The sequence below is a fragment of the Phocoena sinus genome, chromosome 10 (assembly GCF_008692025.1).
Source record: "Phocoena sinus isolate mPhoSin1 chromosome 10, mPhoSin1.pri, whole genome shotgun sequence".
In the NCBI taxonomy this organism is placed as follows: Eukaryota; Metazoa; Chordata; class Mammalia; order Artiodactyla; family Phocoenidae; genus Phocoena; species Phocoena sinus.
In genome coordinates, this window is record NC_045772.1 from 21,057,576 (window position 1) to 21,084,198 (window position 26,623).

Below are 26,623 nucleotides of genomic sequence, written 5' to 3' on the forward strand. Positions count from 1 at the left end.
GTATAACATTAAGTAATTCTGTCACGATTCTATACTATAACTGAATCACTTTTCTGTACACCTGAAATTAACACAACACTGTTCATCAACTGTACATCAATATTAAATAAAAATTAAAAAGATTCTATACTAATATTCATTATTTATTCTTTACTATATACCTTGTCAGTTGATAAAATGTAGATAAAATACTGAACTTAACCTATGGAAACTATACAAAATGCAGGCCTACTCATTAAATAAATATTTACTATATGCCTATTATGTGCCTCTTGTGCACTTACTGTGCACTGTTCCAGGCACTGGGGAACACCAATGAACAATACACAGCAAATCCTTGCTTTTTAGTCAGTGGAAACAAGTATATCAAGACAAATGAGTAAATTATAGAGTACGTGAGAAGATGGTAAGTACTCTGGAGAAAAATTAAGCTGCAAGGGAGGCAGAATACCAGGAAGTGGCAAGTCGCACAACTGCAAATAGGGTGGTTGAGGAAGACGTCACTGAGAATCTGGGCAAAGACTTGGAGGTAAGGGTCAGCCCAGAAGATAAATAAAGAAGAGTGTTATAGGCACGGGGGAGTAAAGAGCACAAAACCCTGGGGCTGGAAAGTGCATTGTGACACGCTGAAGGACGAGAGCCAGGAAACCACTGTGGCTGGAGCAGAGTGAGCTAGCCAAGTGTAGAGAAAGACAGTAAAAGGTGGGGTGAGGAAATTATTTAGGTCCATGGAAAGTCAATAAAATGTTAAGTTAGAAGTGACATGACATGACTTCCGTTTTAACCAGATGACTCTCGGCTTCTGTGTTGAGAACACAGTGTATGAGTCAAGGTCACAGGAGGGAGGCTGCTGCAATGATCCAGTCGAGAGATGATAGTGGCTTTGACCAGGAGGGTGGTGAAATACGTAGTGACAAGTGTCACACTCTGATATATTCTGAACCTATGTTCTTTGCCTAAAGACGGGCTACCCCTTCTATCTTTGAGGTTTTGTTTCAGGTAAAGCAGGTATCAGGCTAAAATTATTTTTGGTCATACTACACGGAGTAGATTTGGGGTCTTCATGTATGCCCTAAAGATCAAAAACAAAAACCTATGTATCCCCTCCTGAAGTCTTGATTCCCCCCCATGAAGTTTTAAGTTGACATCATAAATTTCTATAAGATTACAAAGAATGTAATTTCTGGTAATGTAAAGAGTAAAATTTTAAAACAGAACTTCTATATCACCTAAATGGTTAGTTTTACCACAGGGGACCCAGACTCTTGGTCAGACAGTATTCCGGGTGTGTCTGTTTCTAGGTGAAATTAACATCTGAATGAGTAAAGCAGTTTGGCTTCCCCAGGAATAGAACACAAAGCTAAGTAAAAAGGAGCTCCTTCCTGTCTTGAGCTGGGATGTTGGTCTTTTCCTGTCATTGGATTTGAACTGAAACACTGGCTCTTTCTGCGTCTTGAGCCTGCCAGCTTTTGGACCAGAACTTAGACCACTGGCTTTCCTGGGTCTCCAGCATGCCAACTGCAGATCTTGGGACTTCTCAGTCTCCAAATCACATGATCTAATTCCTTCTAATCTCTCAGTCTCTCTCCCCCCCACGCCCATAACCCCTCTCCCATGTGTGGATGTGTATATATGTATGTATGTCATTAGTTCTGTTTCTCCAGAGAATCCTGACTAATATAAACACCATCATCCATTTCAGATATAACCAACGCAGTTCAAGCTCCTCCTTATCAGCTGGAAAATTTATGTAATTTTTTTCCTTTAACTCTTTTATTCAGTCTACTTCCCCACAGAACTTCATCCCAATGTAGCATACGTTTATGTCGGAAAGTCTTTTATTGCTCCTGCTACCATACTTCTTTGCAAGAAAATGTTTCAGATTCCTGCTCTGTTCAGAGCCCAAGTAGATTCTAGACCCCTGCACAATACAGTTAAGACTCAGGATAGATAAGGAGATGCCGTTCTTGGCTAAAATGGGGAAAGAGTAATTGTGAGAGGGTAAGTAAAAAATACAGTCCAGACACTGCGAACCGATGCCCTCAAAAACCTTCCACACCTTAGGTGTTCGGGTACCCCAGGAATACCTGTTTAAAGCCCCCTGCAGTGGACTACCCATTTGCCTGACGACTAAAAGTATTTTCTATGTATAATCCTAGGCTAGCTGCTTGGTTTCGCCTATGTTGCCATAAGAAGTCAGGAGGGCAGCCCCGGGCAAATGTCTTCGTAAGCAGCTCCGCTCACTCTAAAGGATGCTACCCCCAGCTTTCATCTGACACTCTGCTAGGGTACCAAGCCTCTCTTGAACCAGCTACACAGAATAGCTGCACTCTAGGCCTTATGTGCCAGGGAGTAATACCACCTCAAATTCAAAGGCAAGGAATATTCTCAAACCCTCAGCTGAGAAAAACAATACACAGGGAAGACTGCTGAGAGGACAAGTAGTCTTCCTATCGGTGGGCCAAATCAGATCAGCAGAGAACAGGGTACCTCAACAGAACCTTACAGTCGCTTTTACAAAATTTTGCTTTGAAGTGATGCTATTAACTCAAAAATGTTTTAGGAGGATCAGCCTTACAAAACTTGATTTTCAAAACAAAACACAGTGTACTCTTTATGGAGACTCCTGGGAGAAATACTTGTCTGGTGTTGGTGCCAAGAGTAGTTATAATCATCCTGAGAAAACGGTTTCTCTTTACTCCTCCAAGTGTTTCCTCTTCCCTCTATCTCATAGAAAACCCAGAGGTGAAGTTTTGGCCCCTGTGTCTTAGGCTTAGGTCATTCTGACATGCAATTTAATTGTATTCTTGGTTCTACGTTGTTCCCACCATTTTCTTACTTTTGATTTTTACTATGTCCAGTATTATGTATTCTTAGCAGCCAAAGTTGCTTCTGGCACGAGGGAATATACACATAAATACCTATATATGTACACACACACGGCAATTTTGTCCTATAATCTCATGCCCCTTTCACGTCCTTCTACATCCATCTACAGAGCTACTTCCCTTTAAAATATTGCCTATTTTTTTTTTAATACTTAGAGTCATGAATATGCTATATTCTGTCACATCAAGCCAGGGTACCAAGAGCATAAGGTACAATCATTTGGGCCTCCAAAAGTAATACAAAACTAGACAGGATACAGGAGTATTTAATCAACAATAACAAAAAACCAAAATCTAATTCTAGGTTTTAATTAACAATTGTTTGAGTTCCTACTTTGTTTTAGACACTAAGCTATATGTAAGGAATTCAAAGGAAATTAAAAGAATGGTTCATGATTCAAAAAGACCACTACAGTCCGTGCATGAGAGGAGTCACATACGTATATATGTACATATGCGTGCCCGCATGTACGTACATACATATACCCACGTACATGCATCATTAGCACTAAGTCTACTTCAATCTATAACAGGTTACAAAAACAACAGCCCGTTAATGCCACTTCATGCTTAGTCACGGATAAAGGTTTCATACTGACTGCCATTGTTTAAGGGACTCCTTATCCATCGCTCTGGCTACAACAATTGTAAAGGTCTTTAATTTTGTGACTTATGATGACAGTAACAGGTTAATTCAAGAAAGAATGAATCCACCCAATTCAATGAGGACTGTGTGTGGTTTATTGTATGAATAGTTAACCGGAGAATGTCTGTCAAATTATATCCCTTGATCAATGTGGCCAAGAGAACAGTCTCCATTCCTGACCAGTTTTGACCACTACTCATCTTATATTATGGAAATGTACGCAGTCCGTGATGACTAGAGCAGTTTCGGCCATGGTTTTCATCCTCAATTTTGCAGAGAAAATTTAAATTCTTAGAAGAAGCCTAAAATCCTTCCAAAAGGCAGGGTCTGACAAAAGTTTGGGATCTGTAAAAACTTTCAGAATTGTATTTTCAGTTTCATGACATACCACATGATTTACAGAAATATACTTACTATTTGGAACAGAGGGTTCTGCATCAAAGATAACTTCCAAAGATAAGGGAACTAGCCTTGACTCAACTCTCTGAAACATTTTATAACCTTTTGCTAATGGAGAAGACTAACCTAGGTTTTAGAAAGAATTCTCTTTAGCTAAAAGCACTTGAGTCCATTCTCTATGTCTGCGTCTTTATTCCTGTCCTGCCCCTAGGTTCTTCAGAACCTTTTTTTTTTTTTTTAGATTCCATATATATGAGAAGATATGGGGATATATGTATAGCTGACTCACTTTGTTATAAAGCAGAAACTAACACACCATTGTAAAGCAATTATACTCCAATAAAGATGTTAAAAAATAAATAAAAATAAAAGCACTTGAATTAAATGTTACACAATTTATAATTTGCAGGCACATTTCACTCATTTTTCCCCACACTCCAAATCATGATCTGTGGCTCCTTTTCTGTGCCCCCAGTTTGTTCCTCTCCCACGTCAATCCAAGTGGGCTGCCAATTTCTTATTATCAGGGCCCTGATTACTATTTGCTGAAAAATTCTCGGGCTGTGAAATTGCTTAAGGTTAAAATTTTAGTGTAGACTCTTTACAAATTTTATTGCTTAGGGAAGTAGACTCCATTTATATACTTCCAATTAACCCTACTTAACGCAGACTCTCAGAGTAAGACAATTCTGGGAAATCACTACTGAATCGTTTCACACATTCCAGTGTGGTTTGCAAGTATACAGACGCACAAAAGTTAACCCTGCAAGAGGTCATGGTGGCCCATTCAGCCTATCAGCTGCACGGACTGCTCTAGCTTAAGTAGCCTCCCCAGCTGGCCTTTCCTCATCTCCCTTTAAAATATTCTATGTTTGCATCTTCCAGCTCCAGTGTGGAGACAGTGCCAGCATCCTACCACCTCAAATGCCGCCACCCTGGTCCATCAGCATCTCTCTTCTGGACTTCTCCACCAGTCTCCTAACTGATCTATTTCCACCCTGACTCCCTACCATCTGTTCTCCATGCAGCAGCAAGAAAGATCCTTTTGTCACTCACGGCTATAAAGTTTGCCCATCTTTTAGTAAGGATATGTAGTAATAGTACATAGTTACATAGATATTACAGTAAAACCCACAGTTCGCGTATATTATAATTTGTTAGATACACGGCTAAGTTAGCTATGTAGTAAACCGCTTTTAGCTTCATTATAATATTGCTTTGATTCTTCTCAATTATTTCATTTTCAAAATCTCCAGTCATACCCAAACCAAGACCACCTAACCAGACTCTAACTAGGCTATGCCTAGGCGGGAATTACCCTTGGTTCTGTCTGTTGGGAACCAGGTAAATTACTCAGATGCCACAATTACAGCTGCAATGTAAACTGTATATCTGCCTGTTTTAACCTTACCAAGTAGGCAAGTTTTTTAAGTATCCCCCACAGTCAGATAATCAAGTACTTTTTAACATATTTTGAAAGGTCTCTATAGCATACACTTAAGTAACTATTTAAATATCCAATCATGTTCATTAATTAAATTGTGTTTTCCCAGATTCTTATACAATAATGACCAAGGCAAACTGACAAGTAATTATGTGTAATATCTCTGCCTTCAAGAAAACTATTCCTTAGTCATGCCCTGCCCCCAGGATAAATATCTAAATTTTTTGTCTCTGCAATTAGATATTCTAATCTCTACTTTAAAAAATAAAATTGACTTAACTGAGTTTAGAAAGCTAAGTTTTCTCCAACAGAATATAGCAAAACCTGCTTAGCATGTCACATTAAGCCTTTTGACATCTGGCACCTACCTACTGGCTAAGCCTCATCTCCTACCCTAGCCCCATAGACTAAATTACTTGTAGACCAGGCATGCCACAGTGTCTTTGCACTTGCTAGTTTCTCTGCCTAGAGCAGCCTCCTCTGCTTTGTCCACCTGGAAGGCAACTCATCTAAATGGTTCAGATGCTACCTCCTCAGGGAAGCCTTCTCTGATTGCCCCCCGGAGAGCCCTAGGCCCTCCCCTCCATGCTCCAATTCCACATTGCATAGGTTTTCAAGCAAGCACATTGCCGTATTATAACTATTTGTTTGCAGGTCAGTCTCCCAGTGGACAGCAAACCCCTTAATGAAAGCAACCATGTCTTATTAGTATTCATATTCCTAATGCTTGGCCTATGTTAAGTGCTCATTAAATGCCTCCTGAGTTAATTAACAGACAAATGAGTTAATGTAAGAACGTTAACAGAACACTGTGCAAAAGGATCAGAACAACTGGTCCTCTGAATTTGGGAGTGTGAAAAACAAATTCAATTGCAAATTTAAAACAAATACATTTTTATGGTTAAATCAACAATTCAGAACTTGGGGTTTTAAAGGAGGGACCAAAAAAAGAAAAATCAATCACATCTATACAGATTTTTAAATATTTTTCCCCCAGGTAATTTATTCATTCTATGGCGCTGAACAAACACTCCCATTTCCTTCTCATCCCTCAATACTTCTGGAAATATGTGAAGACTAGTAAGGACTTACCATAATATCAAATCATAATTTCTTCAAAAAAAAGATACTATTGGGCTTCCCTGGTGGCGCAGTGGTTGAGAGTCTGCCTGCCAATGCAGGGGACACGGGTTCGAGCCCTGGTCTGGGAAGATCTCCCACATGCCGCGGAGCAACTAGGCCCATGAGCCACAACTACTGAGCCTACGCATCTGGAGCTTGTGCTCCGCAACAAGAGAGGGTGCAACAGTGAGAGACCCACGTACTGCGATGAAGAGTGGCCCCCACTCGCTGCAACTAGAGAAAGCCCTCGCACAGAAACGAAGACCCAACACAGCCATAAATAAATAAATAAATAAAATTAATTGTTTTAAAAAAAAAGATACTATCAAGATATATGTGAAGAACTTTAAAACACTACTGAGATTCACAAAACAAGATTTGAATAAATGGGAACATATACTCTGTTTGGGGACAGGTTGGTTCAGTTTTGTAAAATATTCTCCCTAGATTAATCTATAAACTTAATTCAACCCTCCCCCTAAAACATGATTTTTTTAAGAACCAGACAATTTTCAAAGTTCATATAGAAAAAATAAGAGTGTAAGAAGATACAGGAAAATCCTGGAACGAAAAAAGAGAAGTGAAGACATGCCATCCCAGATATCAAAACATGAAAAACTAAAGAAATTAACATGGTGCAGAGTTAGCCAACAAACTGACAGTAAACTTTCCAAAAATAGCTCTAACTGCAGAGGGGGTTTAATAGATGATGCTACCCTTTCATGCCACCTTCACCCTGGTCCAAGTAAATATTAGCTTTCTCAAGAATCATCACACTGAAGGCAAGGGAAAGATACATTGTTCAAGAAATGTTTGGAGCAGCTCATGCAGCTCAATATCAAAAAAATAAACAACCCAATCCAAAAATGGGCAGAAGACCTAAACAGACATTTCTCCAAAGAAGATATACAGATGGCCAACAAACACATGAAAGAATGCTCAACATCATTAATCATTAGAAAAATGCAAATCAAAACTACAATGAGATATCATCTCACACCAGTCAGAATGGCCATCATCAAAAAGTCTACAAACAATAAATGCTGGAGAGGGTGTGGAGAAAAGGGAACCCTCTTGCCCTGTTGGTGGAAATGCAAATTGATACAGCCACTATGGAGAACAGTATGGAAGTTCCTTAAAAAACTAAAAATAGAACTACCATACGACCCAGCAATCCCACTAGTGGGCATATACTCTGAGAAAACAGTAATTCAAAGAGAGTCATGTACCAAAATGTTCATTGCAGCTCTATTTACAATAGCCAGGACATGGAAGCAACCTAAGTGTCCATCGACAGATGAATGGATAAAGAAGATGTGGCACATATATACAATGGAATATTACTCAGCTATAAAAAGGAACGAAACTGAGTTCTTTGTAGTGAGGTGGATGGACCTAGAGACTGTCATACAGAATGAAGTCAGAAAGAGAAAAACAAATACCATATGCTAACACATATATATGGAATCTAAAAAAAAGAAAAAAGATAAAAAAAAGAAAATGGTCAGAAGAACCTAGGGGCAAGACAGGAATAAAGACGCAGACCTACTAGAGAATGGACTTGAGGATACAGGGAGGGGGAAGGGTAAGCTGGGACAAAGTGAGAGAGTGCCGTGGACATATATACACTACCAAACGTAAAATAGATAGCTAGTGGGAAGCAGCTGCATAGCACAGGGAGATCAGCTCGGTTCTTTGTGACCACCTAGAGTGGTGGGATAGGGAGGGTGGGAGGGAGGGAGAGGCAAGAGGGAAGAGTTATGGGGACATATGTATACATATAACTGATTTACTTTGTTATAAAGCAGAAACTGACACACCATTGTAAAGCAATTATACTCTAATAAAGATGTTAAAAAATAAATAAAAATTCAAAAAATTTTGGAAGAACAATGGGGTAGTTATGGGGAAAAATAAAATCAGATTTCTATTTCATTACTATATCAAAATAAGTGTGAACCAAAGACATATACAAAACTAAAATCATAAAATTCCAACAATAAACTGTTGAAGAATAAGTTTTATGACCCCAGAGTTGGACAGGCTTTTTTGATTATCCTGCAAAATCCAGAAAGTACCAAGGAAACACATGACAACTTTACATAAAAACAAAACTCTTAGGCCCCAAATATTATAGACAATATCAAAAGATAAATGACAGAATAGCAGAAACTATTTGGGAAAAAATCTTATAGGAAACGTTAATTTCTTTAATATATAAAAAGCTCCTAAAACTCAAAGCCAAAACTCAAATTTTAAAAGTGAGCTTGCAAAGGGCATGGACAGACTATTCACAGAAGAGGAAGATACAAAGTAAGCACATGAAAAGATGCTCAAGTTAAACTATGAGATGCTACTTTCTCCCTAGCAGATTAGCTATGATTTAAGTCAATAGCAATTTGCTAAGAGGCATCAAAATTTTTAATTCATATTCCCTGTGACCCAGCACTCCACTTTTACAAATCTTTCCTATAAACTTACTGGCACATAACCACTCCTCCCTAACCACCCTCCCTCCATCTCCACCAACCCCATTTCCTTGGTAGCTCTCTCCAGGAAACTGCAAGCTACAGCGCAGCAGTAGCTTGCCTAAACCGTACACCACCTGAAGAGCAACCATTCCTAAACCCTCTAGAATATCAACAGAGTCAAAGGAATGTAACCCTATTTGCTGCCATCTTGCGCTTTTCTCTTTGACCTCATCTTTTTCTTTTCCTGCCAGAAAGTCACCTCCTGTGTCTAGTAGATCCTCCTCCCATTGACCTCTGTGGCCACATGGTCTTTCAAGCCCCTGGGTCATACATCTCTTTGACTTATGATCCAAGACTTATAATCCAAGTGAATTTTTAATCACAATAAGCATCTCAGAGACTGAGAACAAAACCTGTGAGATCCCTCCCAAATGCTTCAGTGTAAAATCATTAATCACAAACATGAAGAAGAAAGCACTATCATAACTATTAAAGAAAAGCTCTGCTAAGCAGGTAAATACATACATACGTATGAGAAGTTCTCCAAACTCCTAACAGCAAAGAGACAATGATAATAATGAGTTAAAACTGTTCAGCAGTATAACCATCTTGTAGCCAGTGTGCTAAGTACTTGCCAAGTACCATCTCATTTAACTCAGCCACTCTATAAGGTAGAGAATATCAGTTACGCCCATTTTTATAATTGAGGACAATGATCTACAAAGAGACTAAGTAACCTGCTCAAGGTCCAAAGGCGAGTAACTGGCAGGGCCAGGATGGGAAGCAGACTATCTGCCCCAGAGCCCAGGCTCTCCACCACCAGGAGATATTTTTCTTTAAATCCTAATTCTTTTAGAAGCAAGGTAGAAAGTATTAACTGAAAGCTTGCTTGGAGTAGAATGGAACACTGATACTGAATTCAAGATCACACAGAATATAGAGTGGGAATTTTTAGAAATCCATAAATACTGCTTTTGGTTTCAAGTCACTATTTCCATTAACCAGTTCACAGAGATGTTCTACATTAGGCAGAACCTGTTTTTGGAAGTGTTGCTCATTGACATACATATGTCTCTCTGGATTTATCCTCCCTCCCCAGCTGAGATTCCTTGCTAAATTTCCTGTGTGTTCACTTCGGTTCAATCCCATCTTCCTCTCCTCGTGAGCTGTGCTCCCTGGTGATGTCCACTAATTCTCTGTCCCCTCCCAAGGCCCTAAGCTCCACACTCTGTCTTCCAGAGCGCCCTAACCTGCTCCACTCAGACTCAGGTAACAGACAGATCTGTTCCTATCCCGTACACTGCTCTTGTAAATTCTGACAATTTTATCCTTGAGAAACATACGCGTGGGCTTTGATGTCCACAGTACTTTTCCTTTAAGTCAATTCAAGAACGGAATACCTGATTACAACTTTTGTTCATAGCACTCCAATGGTTTCAACAGATGCACTTATCTAGCGGAAAAAACCCTCAAGATTTTGATTTATGATAGACTAGTCAGAAAGTAAATATAAAAACAGTAGGCGGAAAACAATGAATGAAAAAATGATTCGAAAATACGTAAGTTAAATAAATCGAAAGAAAGCCAAAATGTAAGATAATAGCAAAATCATTCATTTTTTTTTCTCCACAGTGCTTATCATCATCTGACATGTTTGCATATGCTAAAATGTCTGTTTCCTCTTCGCTTCCTACCAGAATGTTTGCTCCATGAAGACAAGACATTGATCGTTTTGTTCACTGTTTCTCCAGTGTCTAGAACTGAGCCAGAAGCATAGTAAATGCTCAATAGTACTTAAGTGAGTAAGTCAGTGAATGAAGCTTCTGCCTCATTATCTCTCGCTCCACAAACAAGATTTGCTTTCATACTCTGGCCAAGATTTTTAGAGATATTCCTAACTCCTAAATCTCTTTTTAGGTTACTTTCAAGATGGAGAGTCATCTGATCAGATCCAATTCTGAGACACACAAAACTTAACTACTCACCACTCCCTACACATATGTTCCCTGATTCTTAAAAGGAAAAAAAAAAAAAAAAAAAAAGGAGAGAAGAGGCACAGCAGAAAATTTTCTAAACCGCTTCTTCACCTACATGAAACTAGTTCATGCACGCCTATACCCACTGGTTCATAAGATGACTGTATTCTTTGTAAGTAGCACAAAGCTAATTGAAAAAGGGGGAAAAAAGGTCAGTTACTAGTAATAAAAGCACCAAAGGGCCCGGAGGGTTCTTTACACTCTGGACAGTGTGTTAAGAGGCACTTCAGTGACCTCCATCCTCAACTCTCTCTAGGTCTAAAATTGATTGATTTAGGTTAGATTTCCCAGCTTCATTTCCTTGTGATGACTTTGAATATCAAACTATACCCTCAAGGGCAAAAGGGATGGCTGAGAAATAAATGTCTTACGCTAAGCAACTGCTCTCTTTCCCTGCTGAATACAGACTTTTGATTTAATTAAACCCAAGGAGAGATTCCAAACAATTTCCAACTGGCTTTTTCTAGACCCTATTAATTACCTCCCAACTTACAGAAAAAAAATCAACTACCATTCAAATCTTCTGATACCATTCCCATCTCCCCCACCCAAAGGTTCCTTGTCTTCCTCTGCATTTTCCACTCTCCTCCCCCCACCCCTACCCCACTCCCTCTACTTCCCAACCAAAGCCACCTAATTATTGACCCACCATCCGATGTCTAGGTTCTTGCTCAAGCCAGCCCCTCTGCCTGGAATGACCTTTCTACTCCCACCTCACCTGCAAGCCTACAGCCTACTAGAATCTCTGTAACTGTCCACCTCATAACAAGGTCATTTGCACGCAGAACAAGTTCTCACTAGTTTGCGGCCTTTTGGAAGACAGGAATTACACAGCTGCTTTTTTTTTTTGTATTTAAATCTTTCACTCCTGGGGACCTAACAATGCTTTGCTTATAGAAGACACTTAATTCTTGTTTACCTTATTGAAACTCATTTGGAGGCAGAGACATTTTCTGGGGTTTTGCATAGAATTTCTAATGGATTACGTCAGGATGGCTGCCAATCTCTCTATCCTTCTCCGTGCAATTCACATAGTCACATTGTTTTGAAAAATTAAGTTTTCCACACAGAGCAGTAGTTGTCAATACCAGCACCCTAGGTTTTCTACGGTGATTCATGACCCATTTGATCAAGAACTATTGGATATCTGTTAATCAGCAGTCACTCAGCTGGGCCTTGGGATATAGAGATGAAAACATGGTCCCTGCCCTCAAGGAACAAGATGTCTATTTGGGAGAGAGAACCAAGTAGACAAGTAATTATAGTTTATAAAGTCCTATGAGACCTTTATAAAGTCCTATGAGGTCTGTAAGAGGACAGACAGGGTCTACCTAGCTCAGCTTTGGGCAGAGGGGTCAATAAAGGTTGTAAGTGTCAAAAAGCCTCTGTGGGAGATGATATCTGAACTTGAAAGTTAGTCTCGAGAGGAGAGACATTGCAGGCAGAGGAAACGGTATGTGCAAAGGCACTGAGGCAAGAGACAGCTCCTTATTTCTGAGCACCGCAAATGTTTTGTTACTTCTGGAACATTCTAGGGGAGCTGCAGAACAAGAAGCAGAGCATAGAAGCAATGGCTGTACATTATGATGGGCCTGGTATACAAGGCCAAGGAGTTTGGTCTTTAACCTGTAATTAGTTCCATGGACACTGTGCTATCCAGACTATAAATTTAGGATTCCACGATCAGGCTAGTTTTGCCACAGAATGGAACAGTCATCTTGCGAATCACAACAACAGTCCAAACAAATTAATCTCTTTTGTTCAGTCAGGTAACAAAATCACAAGCTAAAAATACTGTTTTGGAAAACGGGAAGATATACGTGGCAATGACAGCAAAGGTGCCTTTTTATGAAAAGAACTTCTCAGTGGAATAATCACAGGAAAGAACTTCCCCAGCAAACTGTTTCTCAACTGGATTCTGAGAAACCGTGAGAAACAGAAAGCAGATTACTGGCTGAAAAATCAAGAGAAGATAAACTCCACGAAGCATCACTAGACTGAACTCCCTCAGAGCAATGGCCACATCCAGCTGTTTCACCACCGGATCCCTACTGCCTGGCATTACGGTGGACACAATAGGTGCTCAATGAGTATTAGGTGAAAGAATGGACAAAGGAACTGATCCATAAACATCACCCCTCTATAAACAGAAATAAATGCTTGAAGCACAGGGGGGGAAATTAACCATAATGTTTTTAAAATTCTTGAAGTGTTCATAAGAAAGGCAGTTTCAATATTTAAAAAATGCATTTCGGGGCTTCCCTGGTGGCGCAGTGGTTGAGAGTCCGCCTACCGATGCAGGGGACACGGATTCGTGCCCCGGTCCGGGAAGATCCCACATGCCGCGGAGAGGCTGCGCCCGTGAGCCATGGCCGCTGAGCTTGCGCGTCCGGAGCCTGTTGCTCCGCAACGGGAGAGGCCACAACAGTGAGAGGCCCGCGTACCGAAAAAAAAAAAAAAAAAAAAGAAAAAAGAAAAAAAAAGAAAAAAATGCATGTCCACACAAGCATGAACACATGACCATGAACAGTTGTTTGATGTGACTCACTCTGACTGGTACAGCCACGTAATCTGCATGAAAGAAACCCAGAAATAATGGACACCAGTGAGTTAGATGCCACAAAGCAGTTTTGTGAGCAAAGAATAACACAGTAAGTGTCAGCTGTGTATCGTGGAAGGGGTCCCACACCAGGAGTGGAGCTGGAGTCTAAGTAAATCCATGCACATTGCACTCAACTGTCTTGTCCAGGTGCTAACCAGATCACTTTCTTGAGGAAGTGACTTAACTTCCCTGGACCTTAGCTTTCTTGTCTATGAAACGAGAGAGTAGGTGAGATGCTCCTCAAGGTCCCTTTTGATAAGAAGAGGTATTTCAAGATGTCCCAGGGGCAGCAGGTCGTCATCATACACACACGAGCCCTGTTCACGAAGGATCACCATTATCATATGTTTCTGAGTAACTCTGCTGCTCCTGTCACTGTCGTAGTGCTGGGGGCTTTGTAAATCATGGGAAGGTAGAGCCCATCGCCTCTAGGAATGTCTCATCTAGATCAATTGCCTTAGAAATTACCCATCTAGTAAAAAGAGCTGGAACAACAGTTCATGATTTTTAGTGGTTGGGGGAGCCCTCAGATTACCTGGCCCACCAAGCCCAATGTAGCAGATATGACTTTGAATCTGACAGCCAGTTAGTGGCTGGGGACACACTGGCACCCGGGGTCCTGAAGACATCCTGCTGTGACCGGCTGTGGCCTCCAGACACTCATTCCCTCTGACACTCACAGGAGGTCTCCACTGGGAGACCGACAGGAAAAATGTAAGTGAATTCCTGCTGTATTACAATATGTCTGCTTCCTATAAGAATGACTGCAAGCCAGAAGGTCACTCAGCAGATGCCTAATTAAGGGTCAAAGATTTCTATTACAGAACAGGCCCACAAAATCTGTCATTATGTGTTTTTAACAATTTCTTGGCTCTTCAGACTTAAGGGCCAACAGCCTGACTGGAGAATTAAATGCTAAGTATAGGGAGGAATTTTCCCTTTTCGTCTTACGTTATTTTGGGGCTGTGATTTGATTCTCCTCCAAAATTCTGCCAACTCCCTTTACCACCCAAGAGATATAACTTGCACATAAACATTTATGACAGTCTGGGTAGATTATTATGCTCCTAAGGACATGCTTTTATTCTGCGAAGCTGGTCTAGTGACTACAGTCCTAAATGAATTCTGTAGGGAGACGCATTTCAAAAATGCAGTCTTCAACAGCTCATGAAGAACTTCTCCTCTTTTATACAATCTGTCTGAGTTGCCAATTGAATAGCAAGTTCCTTTCAAAGTAGATCACCATAGTTGGTGCTGGAAGTGGTTTTGAATCTCAGTTAAAGAATGGTTCTCCCTCTAAGCAGCTTTATGGGGGAGGTGTATGTTCTCTTTACTCTGTGAAAAAAAAGGCTCATGGAGAGGTGGTAAAGGGAATATATCGCCTTAATTATATTGTAAAAAGCCATAGGATAATTCAGCCAACATCCTTAATGATATGGTTCATTCAATTGCCAAAGAAAGGCTGTATCACATAATCAAGTGGTTTCATTTTGTATCATCCATAAACTCCCTCTTTATAGGAAGACCTTTTAAATAGTAAACATTTCAAGATTTGAGGTCAGTCCAACCTAGACAAATCTAGAATGTCATTAATTAAAATGTAAACTGATTCTATTTCTGGTCCTGGTAATCAACTATGGAAAATAGTTTCAATGAGAAGAATGCCTGCAGACATATGAGGTTATATTTATATTAATAGGGACAATTTCTTCTCTCAGTTACATGATTACAGGTTGAGCACTAGAGTTTTGGTTACTAAAAGAGAAGGTGTTGGGACTTCCCTGGTGGCACAGCGGTTAAGAATCTGCCTGCCAATGCAGGGGACACGGGTTCAAGCCCTGGTCTGGGAGGATCCCACATGCCACGGAGCAACTAAGCCCATGCGCCACAACTACTGAGCCTGTGTGCCACAACTACTGAAGCCCACGCGCCTAGAGCCTGTGCTCCGCAACAAAAGCCACCGCAATGAGAAGCCCGCGCACAGCAACGAAGAGTAGCCCGCAGTCGCCGCAACTAGAGAAAGCCCGTGCACAGCAAGGAAGACCCAACGCAGCCAAAAATTTTTTTAAAAAGGAATGTGAAAAATGAGTAACTGCATCTACAACTATCTAGGTATTTCTAGACCCATTTCAAGTAAGTACAACTTGCTAGGGTTGCAAGCAAAATTGGTTACAAGGCACAGCAGCTAAATAAACACACACACAAAACGCAAAAAATGTTGCAGTGACTTCATCACATCAAGAGGCTAAGAGTTACTGGCTCCACTCAGCACAGCTTTTACGGATATTTTCTGCAGTGACTGTGTATGCTGCCTTCAGAGACTCTACAAAGGAATTAACCTGACACCATGTTGTGAGACAAGCAAATGCTAAAGAATGCACTCTCCCCTGGAGCGGGGTGGAGGGAAAATCGGGGAAATCCCTACCAAGAGGGGCGGGGGCAGCTAGCTAGAGAATGCAAAGCAGTATCTCAAATTTTTCTCCTCTCTAAATGAGCACGCTACAACTATTGAAAATATGTACACTTAACAGTCACAAGTAAACAGTCCATTTGTGTATATGCTTGCATATATACAATCCTGATTGCATGGGTGAATATTCTGCTCAGTAAAATAAAGGAAGCCCACTGAATTTCCCCTCTCAAAGCTAAAGTCGCTACGAATTAAAACACAGTATTTTCTAAAGGCATCTGAAATGGCCTGCAGTGTAAAATGTGGAGTCTATTTCCATGACACCCAAGCTGACTCTAACTCTTTCCATCTTGATGAATTCGTCAAGTTGAGTTGCCAAGCACCTGATAAAAACCCTTGCGGTTGGAGGGAAAAAATTAATCAAAGAAAACACCGGTAGAAATGAAAGTAAACAACGAAACATTAGAATCAAAGGAAGCAGAGAAGTCAGCCAGTCAAATGACAACACTGCTCCCAGCCATAGCTGAGTGTAGGGAAGTGTCGATATTAGAACAGCTAATCACAATGATGAAAGTACTTCAGACATTATTTAATGATTCAGAGTTTACAATATGCAAGGATCCTAATTTTTGGTTGTTGCTGTTGCTGTTAACCTATTTGCTGGTTTCACTCTGAAGCTGGGTGATAATGTAAACATCTACAATTCTTGTTCTTTGTTTTAATGTATGCTTTCATGCATTTAAAGAACCCTCCACCCAAAACAACCAAATTATCTACTTTGGACCCAGGGAGCAGGATAAAAGCATATGCCTGATGTCATCACCACTATTTTGAGAAAAATCCACACAGTGGAAACAAAAGTAGTAAGAAAGAGCAAGACAGTTAAGGAACTTTACATTCCAAACTCCCAGTCAACAGGGAGAAAGACCAGAAATTTCACTCCACATTTTACCCTCCCTGGAGTTAAATGGACCACAACTGGAAAATCCACACAAAATCAAATAAAATAACCCATCTCCAGTCCAAGACCGGAAAATAACCAAGCAGAATTAGGACTGTGAAGCTTATTCTGTAGAAAGCTACATTGACCAAAATAATCCAACACACCTGCTACCAAAAAAAAAAAAAAGAGGAAAAGGAAAATAAAGACATCTCCCTGTAAGAAGAGACTCCCCTTCAACCCCAGGTTTCACAAAGTGAGAACTATACTAAAATGTTCTTGACTTGTTTCCTTTGGGCTTCAAGGGGCAGCCAGTAATTGAAGTTGTCGTGCTCTCTGCAGCACGCCTCGGGAGACCAGGTGAAAAATTAGAACACGAGTCTAAGAGTAAATGCCCTGGAACAAACAGTCTGCCTGATGTCACTGCAACATGCATGTTCTTCCTCTGAAACCTGCTTATTTTCTCTTAGGAAAGTCTAACCATTCCAACAGTCTCAAAGCCTTTTATCTCCCAGAAGGAGGATTGAAACTATGTTGTCAACTCAGAAACGTGCCCTCTCATCGCTGCCCCACCACCCTCTGAAGAGGATGGAAGACACAGTTTGCAGAACAGGCACCCTGAGATGCCAAAGGGAAAGAAGCAATGAGGTCATGCAGTCTACTCCGCCAGCCAGCGCAGGGCTCCTCCCGCAGCCACAAATGCTACTGCCCAAGTTGTAAAGCCCACAAGAAAGATACAGGGCCATTCTGGACCCACAGGCAGGTGCTTTAAGGCGCCACTGCCCACAGCCGACTCCGACATAACTCACAGGCAAGCTGTCTTCACCGGCAAAGATGAAATAGTTTGCTAGGTGGGCCGATCAGCCCGGCCCTTCCGGATTCTGAGAAGTGCACCTCAGCACGCCGAGGATTCATCTTGCCCAAATTTGTCAATCACCCTCCACAGATCACTTGCACACTGCTGCAGTTTACCATCGTGCACACATTTCCCTGCCCGCCGCTTCAAGGACAAAGAGAGAGCGCTTATGCTTCCATCACAGGCGAGGAGCTCAGGTTTATGGAAACAATAAAATGAAAAGACAAACAATCCAGACACATGGCCCCCGGCATTTTCGTTAGCTGGATCACCCCAGACGTGGATCCAGGAAAACCGGAGGAACGCAGAGAGAAGGTCACTAAGCTTAGCTGGGAAGAGAGCTAGCGTTCACTTCACTGCAGCAGGGCTGCTCATTGAATGCAAGCACTTACCATAAAAATAGAAAGAGTCAACAGAAGGAGAAGGGATCCTTCCTCAGTGTCGTAGGCAGAAAGAAATCCACCGCGGAGCTCCAGACACGGGATGAAGCCAACAAAGTGATGAAAGACGGTAAAACCAACACACACAAGTCCTTCTCAGCCTCCCCTCGGGCCCACATGCAGTTGTTTGTGCTGTGAAAACCCTGAGAAGTCGGCAACAGGACTCTCCCGGCAAGCCTGAACGCAAGCAGCCTGGTGGATTTCAGAGCATCACGCCCAGGGCTCTCCTCCCCCGGGGGGGCAGGGGTAGCATCACTGGGGGAGGCTGGGCAGCAGGCAGGGGTCGGGAAGGTGAGAAGAGGGGTGGAAAGGAGCCTCTTTGGAGTGTGAGGAACTGCCAGCGAGAATATCAGTATTCCCTATCAGTTATTGCCAGCGACCAATCAGCCCAGCCAAGGGGCCGTGTCAGTGTGACAAGGGAGCAGCAGATGACAGCCGGTTCTCAGGCAGGACAGCCCCCTGCCTCCACCGGAGTCTGGCAGGATTGGCAGCTTACCCTCCTCTGCCCAGTTGCTGATAATATTTGCTTTGTTATTAAAAATAAGACCCAAAGCCCCACAGTTATACCAACCACTCAGGAAGTTTCCTAAGCATCCCACCGCATCTCTGCAAGAAGCCGGACTCGAAACCCATCCTAAATGATTATCTAATGGCATTTCACAGACCAGACAGCCCTGATGATGTGCGCAGAGAGGTCACCACGAGTACAATAATGACGCTTTGGACGTGGGCTGCTTTATGCCCAAGGCACAGGATGAAATACCAGGGACCGGGATCCCTGTTTCACAGGTGAGATATTTAGACAGAAAAGGGTTAAAGGTCTCTCTGAAATCTGTCTCTCAGTTTCAGTATATTTTCTTGTATAATATATGTATAGAAGTACTTGTTAGAGACAGTTTATAAAGATAACATTTGTTTTTGAGGTTTCTTATATCACCCATAAGACAGAATATGTGGACTTGGGTAAAAATCCTCGTATAATAATTCACAGGGACGCTGAAGTTTGAAAAACTCTGAGCTAGACTAATGAAAGAGGCAAAGAAGCAAATTCTTTAGTAGTGACTAAGCAGAGATTATTATACTTTTCCTGCCTGCCTTTCTCCCCATTCTATTTTAATATTGAACCTGTAACCTCATTATGTATGTATTAATTTGGTTTTGGCTGTGATGATTAAATTAAATACGGGAGTAGGTTCTAGAGTTAATGCCAGTTGAATTGGATTTCACAGTAAAACTTCAGAACTGTGTACCTTGGGGAGATTGTCTTGGGTCATCTTTTGATCTTTGCAAGAAATATGAACTCCTTGTGCTAGCCAAGAGTTAATAGGAAGACACAAATGTCCCTGGGTTTGTTTGTTTTTCAGGTGGCTTACATGACAGTGTCCTTAATTTTAGTTCTGCTTTAACCTACATGTTGAAGGATCATTTGGAAATTTTGCAGCAATCTCTATCCAGAGGCAAGCTAACTTTGGGGAGTCTGAATTCTGTGAAGTAAAACGAAGGGCTAAGTTCCAAGGAAGAAGTTAACTCACTACCCAAATGAGTTATAGCAGGAGGCCGTAAAAATGTGGAACATCAAAGATGAACAGAATAAAATGAAATTTTTGAAATGAAAAAAGGACGGTTTTGTCAGGTTCATCCTATGTATATTAAACAAGGAAGACCTGGGAGATTGCGTCTCAAATTCTGTTGTGTTATTCACTTCAGTTCAACTCCAATCAGCAAACCTTTAACCACAGCCAACCATGTGCTGGTAGCACAGAAATAAAAGGGGCAGGCCCTGCCTTCAAGAAGTTTATAGTTTCATGGACAAAATTAAACCTTCTTTTCAAAATTTCAACACTGCAAATCTTGCCAAGACAGAAAATGTTCTACTATTTTAATGTCCCTCAGATAAAACCAAGCCATGAAGTTGGATTTTGGACTCAAAGTTCTAAATTAGCCCTATCAGGTGTTTTCCATAACCAAAACCATTTGAGAAATATAAAGGCACAATTTATTTTTTTAATTAATTAAAACATGAAAAGGTTTATTAACTGAATGTTTGCTTTTAGCAGCACCAATAGTTTCTGATGCTGCAAAAACATGGGCAGCATAACAAAGAATATTTTTAATAAGGGAATAGTATTTAAAGCTCCCAAAGTAATTGAGATTAATACTGTTTATGGAACAGGTTCAATACCTTGAATACATAGGGTTATAATGCAGCATGAAAATGATAAAACTACAGAAGTACAAATTACTTAGTTGATTAAATAATTGCATATCTATATAACAATCGGGTCAATGAAAACAAGTATTCCAGTCACTTGCTGAAATGCAATTAATTTTTAAAATTTGGCCACTTCACTCCTCCCTCCTCAAAATATAGAAATACCTCCCATTTCAGGTAGCAACAATTAATTTTTTAAGTCGCAAAATATTTATCCAAGTCAATTAAACAGGGACAATTTCAGGGCCTGTATCTTGCTCATTGGAGTAACAGTACTAAAATATTTGTTAGATGGCCATTTCAATGGTCAAGGGAATCCGGCTAAAATTCTACAACAATATGATTTAATGCCTTTTTTTTTTTTTTTTTTAAGACTACAAGGTAATTTGAATTATGTACCTATACCTGTCATTTGTTTGAAAAAGAAAAAAAGATAGTGGCTCTTTCAGGAAATTTGCTTCTGAGTAGCATGCTGACAGAGCTGTATAAAGTCTGAAAGCCAAGGATTCTTAAAGCTCAGTCTTTCAACTCTGAAAATGGATTCTACTCTGTAACCAGCCCGAAGAGAAAAAGTAAAAACATACCTATTTTCTAGATCACCAAGGAGATAAATGGCTGTGTAATTCCATTTTTGACATCAGACACTTAACAGGAGGCATGAGAATCAAGAATTTTCTTTTTTATTGAGTTATAATTGATTTACAATATTCTATTAGTTTCGGTTGTACAACAGTGATTCAAAACTTTTGTAGAGGGCTTCCCTGGTGGCACAGTGGTTAAGAAGCTGCCTGCCAATGCAGGGGACACGGCTTTGAGCCCTGGTCTGGGAAGATCCACATGCCACAGAGCAACTAAGCCCGGGCAACTACTGAGCCTGTGCTCTAGAGCCCGTGAGCCACAACTACTGAAGCCCATGCTCCGCAACAAGAGAAGCCACCGCAATGAGAAGCCCGTGCACCACAACGAAGAGTAGCCCCCGCTCGCTGCAACCAGAGAGAGCCTGTGCACAGCAACGAAGACCCAACACAGCCATAAATAAATAAAAAAATTTTTTAAAACCCCAAAATTTTTGTAGATTATACTCAATTTAACATTATAAAATATTGGCTATGTTCCCTTTGCTCTACAATATATCCTTGTAGCTTATTTTATACATAGGAGTTTGTACCTCTTAGTCTCCTACCCCTATCTTGCTCCTCTCCTCTTCCCTCTTCTCACTGGTAACTACTAGTTTATTCTCTCTATCTGTGAGTCTGTTTCTGTTTTGTTATACTCGTTCATTTCATTTTTTACATTCTACATATAAGTGATAACATACAGTATTTGTCTCTCTCTGTCTGGCTTATTTCACTAAGCATAACACCCAGGCCATCTACAGATTCAATGCAATCCCTATCAAAATACCAAAGAAATTTTTCACAGAACTACAACAATTAATTCTAAAATTTGTACGGAAACACAAAAGTCCTTGAATAGCCAAAGTAATCCTGAGAAAGAAGAACAGAACTGGTGGTACCACGTTCTCTGACTTTAGACTATACTTCAAAGCTACGGTAATCAAAACACTATGGCACTGGCATCTGTGGTACAGACACACAGATCAATGGAACAGAAGGAATTTTAAACAACATTCTGCCAATCAGTGGTTTTGAAAACTAAGTTATAATCTCCCTAAAGGAAAAAGCCTGCATCTCTTTTGCCTAACTTCTATAAACTGGTGTCTAAAGGAGCTAATATTTACTGAACCCTCATTTGTGCCAGACTTAATTCCAGTGGCTTCACACCTCTTTTAGTCTTCACAACACTCGTAGGAAATGAATATCATCTTCACTGAAGTAACTGGGGTGCAGGGAGTTGAAAGCTTTCCCAGGTGGCAACGCCAGTATATGAAGCACCAGAATAGCCTCAAAATGCTGCTTCTCTTTCATGGAAACATTGATCTGAACATGGAAGACTCCCCTGCAGATGTTTTTGACTGAATGTAGAGATTATTTTGGGACCGTTCTCACAGTGTTACATGAATTTGGGTGAAAGAGGAATGAAATGAATCCAAGCTAAAGCAGAAAAACCCATTTTACTTCAGAGATTAAATGTAACCCTACTTTGCAACAGAAATAAATTCCTGATGCTTATAATTTAAAGAGCAAGCAATCTGTATTTGTTCACTTTTTTTTTTTTTTCTAACTCTTGACCCCACATTACATTTTTAAAGCCAGGATGAGTAGTCCTCAATTAATAAAAAAGTAGAAGGAAAGAATATTTTAGAAATGTGTGGGATCTGACATAAATATTATAGTCCTATATCTAATACCTAAATTCTCCTTCAGCATTCAGCAGGAGGCCAAAACAGAGAATAGGTTGCTCTGCTAATGTTTCCCTACTAGAGGTCACTGGCTGAGAATGATTTCCCTAAAGTGCTTAGTAGGAGGGCTTTCAAATAGGCAACAACAGTTCCAAATACATAAAAGGTAAGTAATCTGCAGGACATAAATATAATCATGCCTCCAACTCTTCAAAAATTTGACTGCATTCAGCATTTCTCTGCCAGTAGATTCCTATGGGATCAAAGATCAAATCATACAGAAAGGATCTATAAGATCACAGACCTATAACATTTTCTCCTTTTTTGAGGATGAAAAAAAAATAAATCAATGGCTGCCTGGAAGAGTCAGGGAGAGCTGGGCTGAGTCTATGGAGGCCAAAATAAAGAGCGTATGTATGTGTACAAATGTAACACTAGTGTGTATGTCCAAAATCCAATCAGTGTGTCTTCATATCCAATCAGTCCTTCAGTCCCAGTGTCATATTTCCTCTCAACACATAATTAGGGATTACAACCAATTCAGGGCTTTATTCTTTCTCCTTCACTACTACAATAGTTCCTAACCTTTCCTCTGTTCCAGTCCCATCTCCCTTTGCCAATAGCACTTGCTTTCTAAGACAAAGAAAATAGAATCATGTCACCCCCTTGCTAGTAAACTTGGGATGGTCAAGCCAAATACAGCACCACCTGAGCCTGGCATTCAAGGCCCTCTGCAATCAGACCTCAGTCTACCAGCCTCCTTTCCCACTATGATATCCTATATATTCCATGCTGCAGATATACCTGATTACTTACTATTCCTCAGAGCCATCACACTCTTTTATTATAGTATTCTTATCTGTTTTTCCTAGAATAACCTTCCTTGCTTCTCTCCCCAGAGAAACCCTAATATTCATCCTTCAAGGCCTAGTTTACTGTCATCTTCTTGGTGAGGTCTTCCCCAAATTCCTAAAAGTGACTTAATTACTTTTTCCATAGCATTTTTTCTAGTCTTGTATCATAGGGCAAGTAACACTGTGCTAAATTAGTACCTTTCAACTTATTTTATTGGGATCCCTTTGGCAGTCCCAGTGTCTGGCACACAACAGAAGCTCAATAAACTCATGAGAGTGAGTCCATCTTTTATGCCTCATCTTCACAGTCAAAAGTGCTTTGAAAAAAAAGTACACATTTGTTTTCTGGAAGTCTGAAGGACTACAAGCTTATGAGCCATATTTATCTCCTCCTTAATCAGGAGTTTCTGTGGTTTAAGGAAAGGGCCCTGGATTAGAATCAGAAGAGCCAAGTCCCAGCCCTGTCCCACGTCACCTCAGGTCATCTCTTAACCTAAAGAAGAATAAAACATGTCCTGCTTACCTTTGAGGGTTCTTCTGAGCCACAAATAAGGAACTGCACAGTAAAGTACTTACGAACTATAAAGTATGTGATAGTAGGTATAGTTATTGCCACTGCTGTCATCATCGTTTGATCATTGTTGTTAATATCCCAAAGCCCAGGTATCACAGGGAAGCCAGCCTAGGAGGCCAATGACTCAGCACTTAATCCCTCCAAGTGCCTTGCTCCGATTCTGTGGGTCTGCAGTTAGGGTGCAGTGGAAGAGTCAGACAGCCCTGACTCGGGCCCTCGCTCTGTAGATCTGGTCTCGGACACCCAGTTCCCTCATCTAGGAAATGGGTATATTTACAGCAAGGTAGGTGTAACAACACCTACCTTGTTAGGTGGGGTATATATCTATATGTAGTAAATATACACCTATTTCATTTCTAAGTCTCTAATAAGCCTTCCGTGACTAGTTGGAACAAGGTAGCCATTTCTCCCTCACTCTACAATATCTACATACAGTCCAACCATTGCCCTCTTTCTGTTTCTCAAACTTGCAGAGCTCATTCGCACCCCAGGGACTGTGTATGTGTTTCCTCTGCCCCATCCTTTTCCTTAGATCCCGGCACGGCTCCTTAGCAAGGCTTCCTTGACCCTGTCAATCATTTTCTCAGCACATGACTCGCTTCACTCTTCTTGCAACATTTACCTCCATCTTATTTACTTGATTGCCTATTTGTCCTCTGCAATATAACATATGCTCCTCTCCAGCAAGCACTGTTCTTGTGCTTCTCATTCTGTCCCCAGAGCCTAACAGAGTGTCCAGAACATAATATACACTCAGCATCCATTTCTTGAATATTTATAGCATGACCAATGTTTGTACAACTGTTCCCAAGTTTTTCTACATCTAGACAAAATTCCAATTATCTTGACTCTTGAAGGGGAATGAAATCTTTGAGGTCACTTAATATGGTATTCAGGGCAGTACCACAATGTTCAAGTTTATTATAGGCATTTAATAATGTGTCACACTCATTAACAGGCATTAAAACACTATCCAGGGACAAGGGGTACCTACCAGTAATATGCAACTCCTGCCTCTATTAGAAATAGGCACTTACCAAAATCAGCATACTGATCCTCATTTGTGTATATGGAACTGAAACACTGAACAAAAAAAATGTTAAATTATGTTTATCTTATAAATCAGGAGGTTTACTGGATCCTTATTTCACGTTCTCCTTCCTTTATTTTATGTTAAAATTGCTCTGGTCCAAGCTGATCCCAAGAAGAAACTGACAAGGTCCTTGGTTTCCGAAGCACCAACTAGAACAAATGGTTTCAGAATATCAGAAGCCCGGGAATCTAGACAATTTCTCTCTCCTCCCAAGAAGCTGTCTGGAACGGCAAAATACAGAAATCCTCCCAAGCCTGACCACATCATTCCTGTTTCCCATTAGCCTGGCCCAAGAGGAGGCCTAATAAATAAATATCCATGGCAATCATGCATAATATATGAAGGATATTTTCCAATGGTCATCTGGAAGGACACAGTTTTCAATTAGAGTATTTTTAATTAGCAATAATATGCCAGTCTATCAAAGAAGCATATGAATTTGTCATTGGCAGGAAACAGGAAGCAGGTAGTTTTTGTTTTGTTTTGTTTTAAAGGAACAAACATCCTAGACCCAATACCAAATACATCTTTTATCTCCCAAATCTTCATCTAGCTTTCCTTTTCTCCACTTAAGAGCATCACTATCTACTCTGTTGCCCAAGGAAAACAACATTTATTGAACTCTTATGGGCAAGACTATTCTGGCCACTTTATAGGGTACCTAGAAATCTCAGCGTCATCCTTGCTTGACTCATCTTGTCCATATCACCTCCCAAACGCTTCTTTCCTCCATCATCTTCCCACTGCCACTACCCTAGCCTGGCTACAAACTCTCCCTGCAGCTAATGTGATAGTCGCAGAAGCAGTCTCCCTGCCTTGCAGCTCCCTCTGTCCAAGGCATCCTTTGCAGCCACCTGAGGATTTTTAGGTGAAAACACCAGGCTGCCCTCTCCCACTGAAACCTCTTCTCTGCTTCATCGCCATGTGCAGGATGAAGTGCACTCCTTCCTTTATCACATGAGAGCCCCCCAGGACTCTTCAACCTTTCCTCCTCTATCACTCCCCACTTGCATCTTCCCATTTACCCATGCCCTAATACTCAGTTCCAGAATTCACCAAGCTGTTTAAAATGTCAGGGTCCTGGCACAAGCGCTTCCCATTGCTTAGAATTTCATAGCCCAGCTCCCGTCTTCTTCAACTCTTACTTATTCTCCAAGACCCAGACCAAGCCTCTCCCTCCTCTTCCAGGCATTTCCTGACACTCACTCCCTACCCTCTAATAGAGTTCATCATCCTCAAGTTATGGCATGGATCACACAGTATTAATAACGTCTTATTATCGGGTTCCTTCAGGAAAGTACTAGTCCTGAGCTTTATTCATCTTTGCATCCCCA

At 40.8% G+C, this 26,623-nt stretch overlaps 1 protein-coding gene across 6 annotated transcripts in view; it reads right to left on the reverse strand.

The window, feature by feature from the left end:
• Positions 1–26,623, reverse strand: part of ANO4 (anoctamin 4) — a 447,653-nt gene that overhangs the window by 339,667 nt on the left and 81,363 nt on the right. The window contains exon 1 of one of the 6 annotated variants that reach the window (XM_032647036.1): positions 18,207–18,482. The exons of 4 other annotated variants lie outside the window; for them this stretch is intronic. The gene's annotated coding sequence lies outside the window, so the exon portion shown is untranslated. Of the gene's footprint in view, positions 1–18,206; positions 18,483–26,623 lie in introns of those variants that run through there. One more of the 6 variants, XM_032647034.1, reaches the window with a different exon arrangement.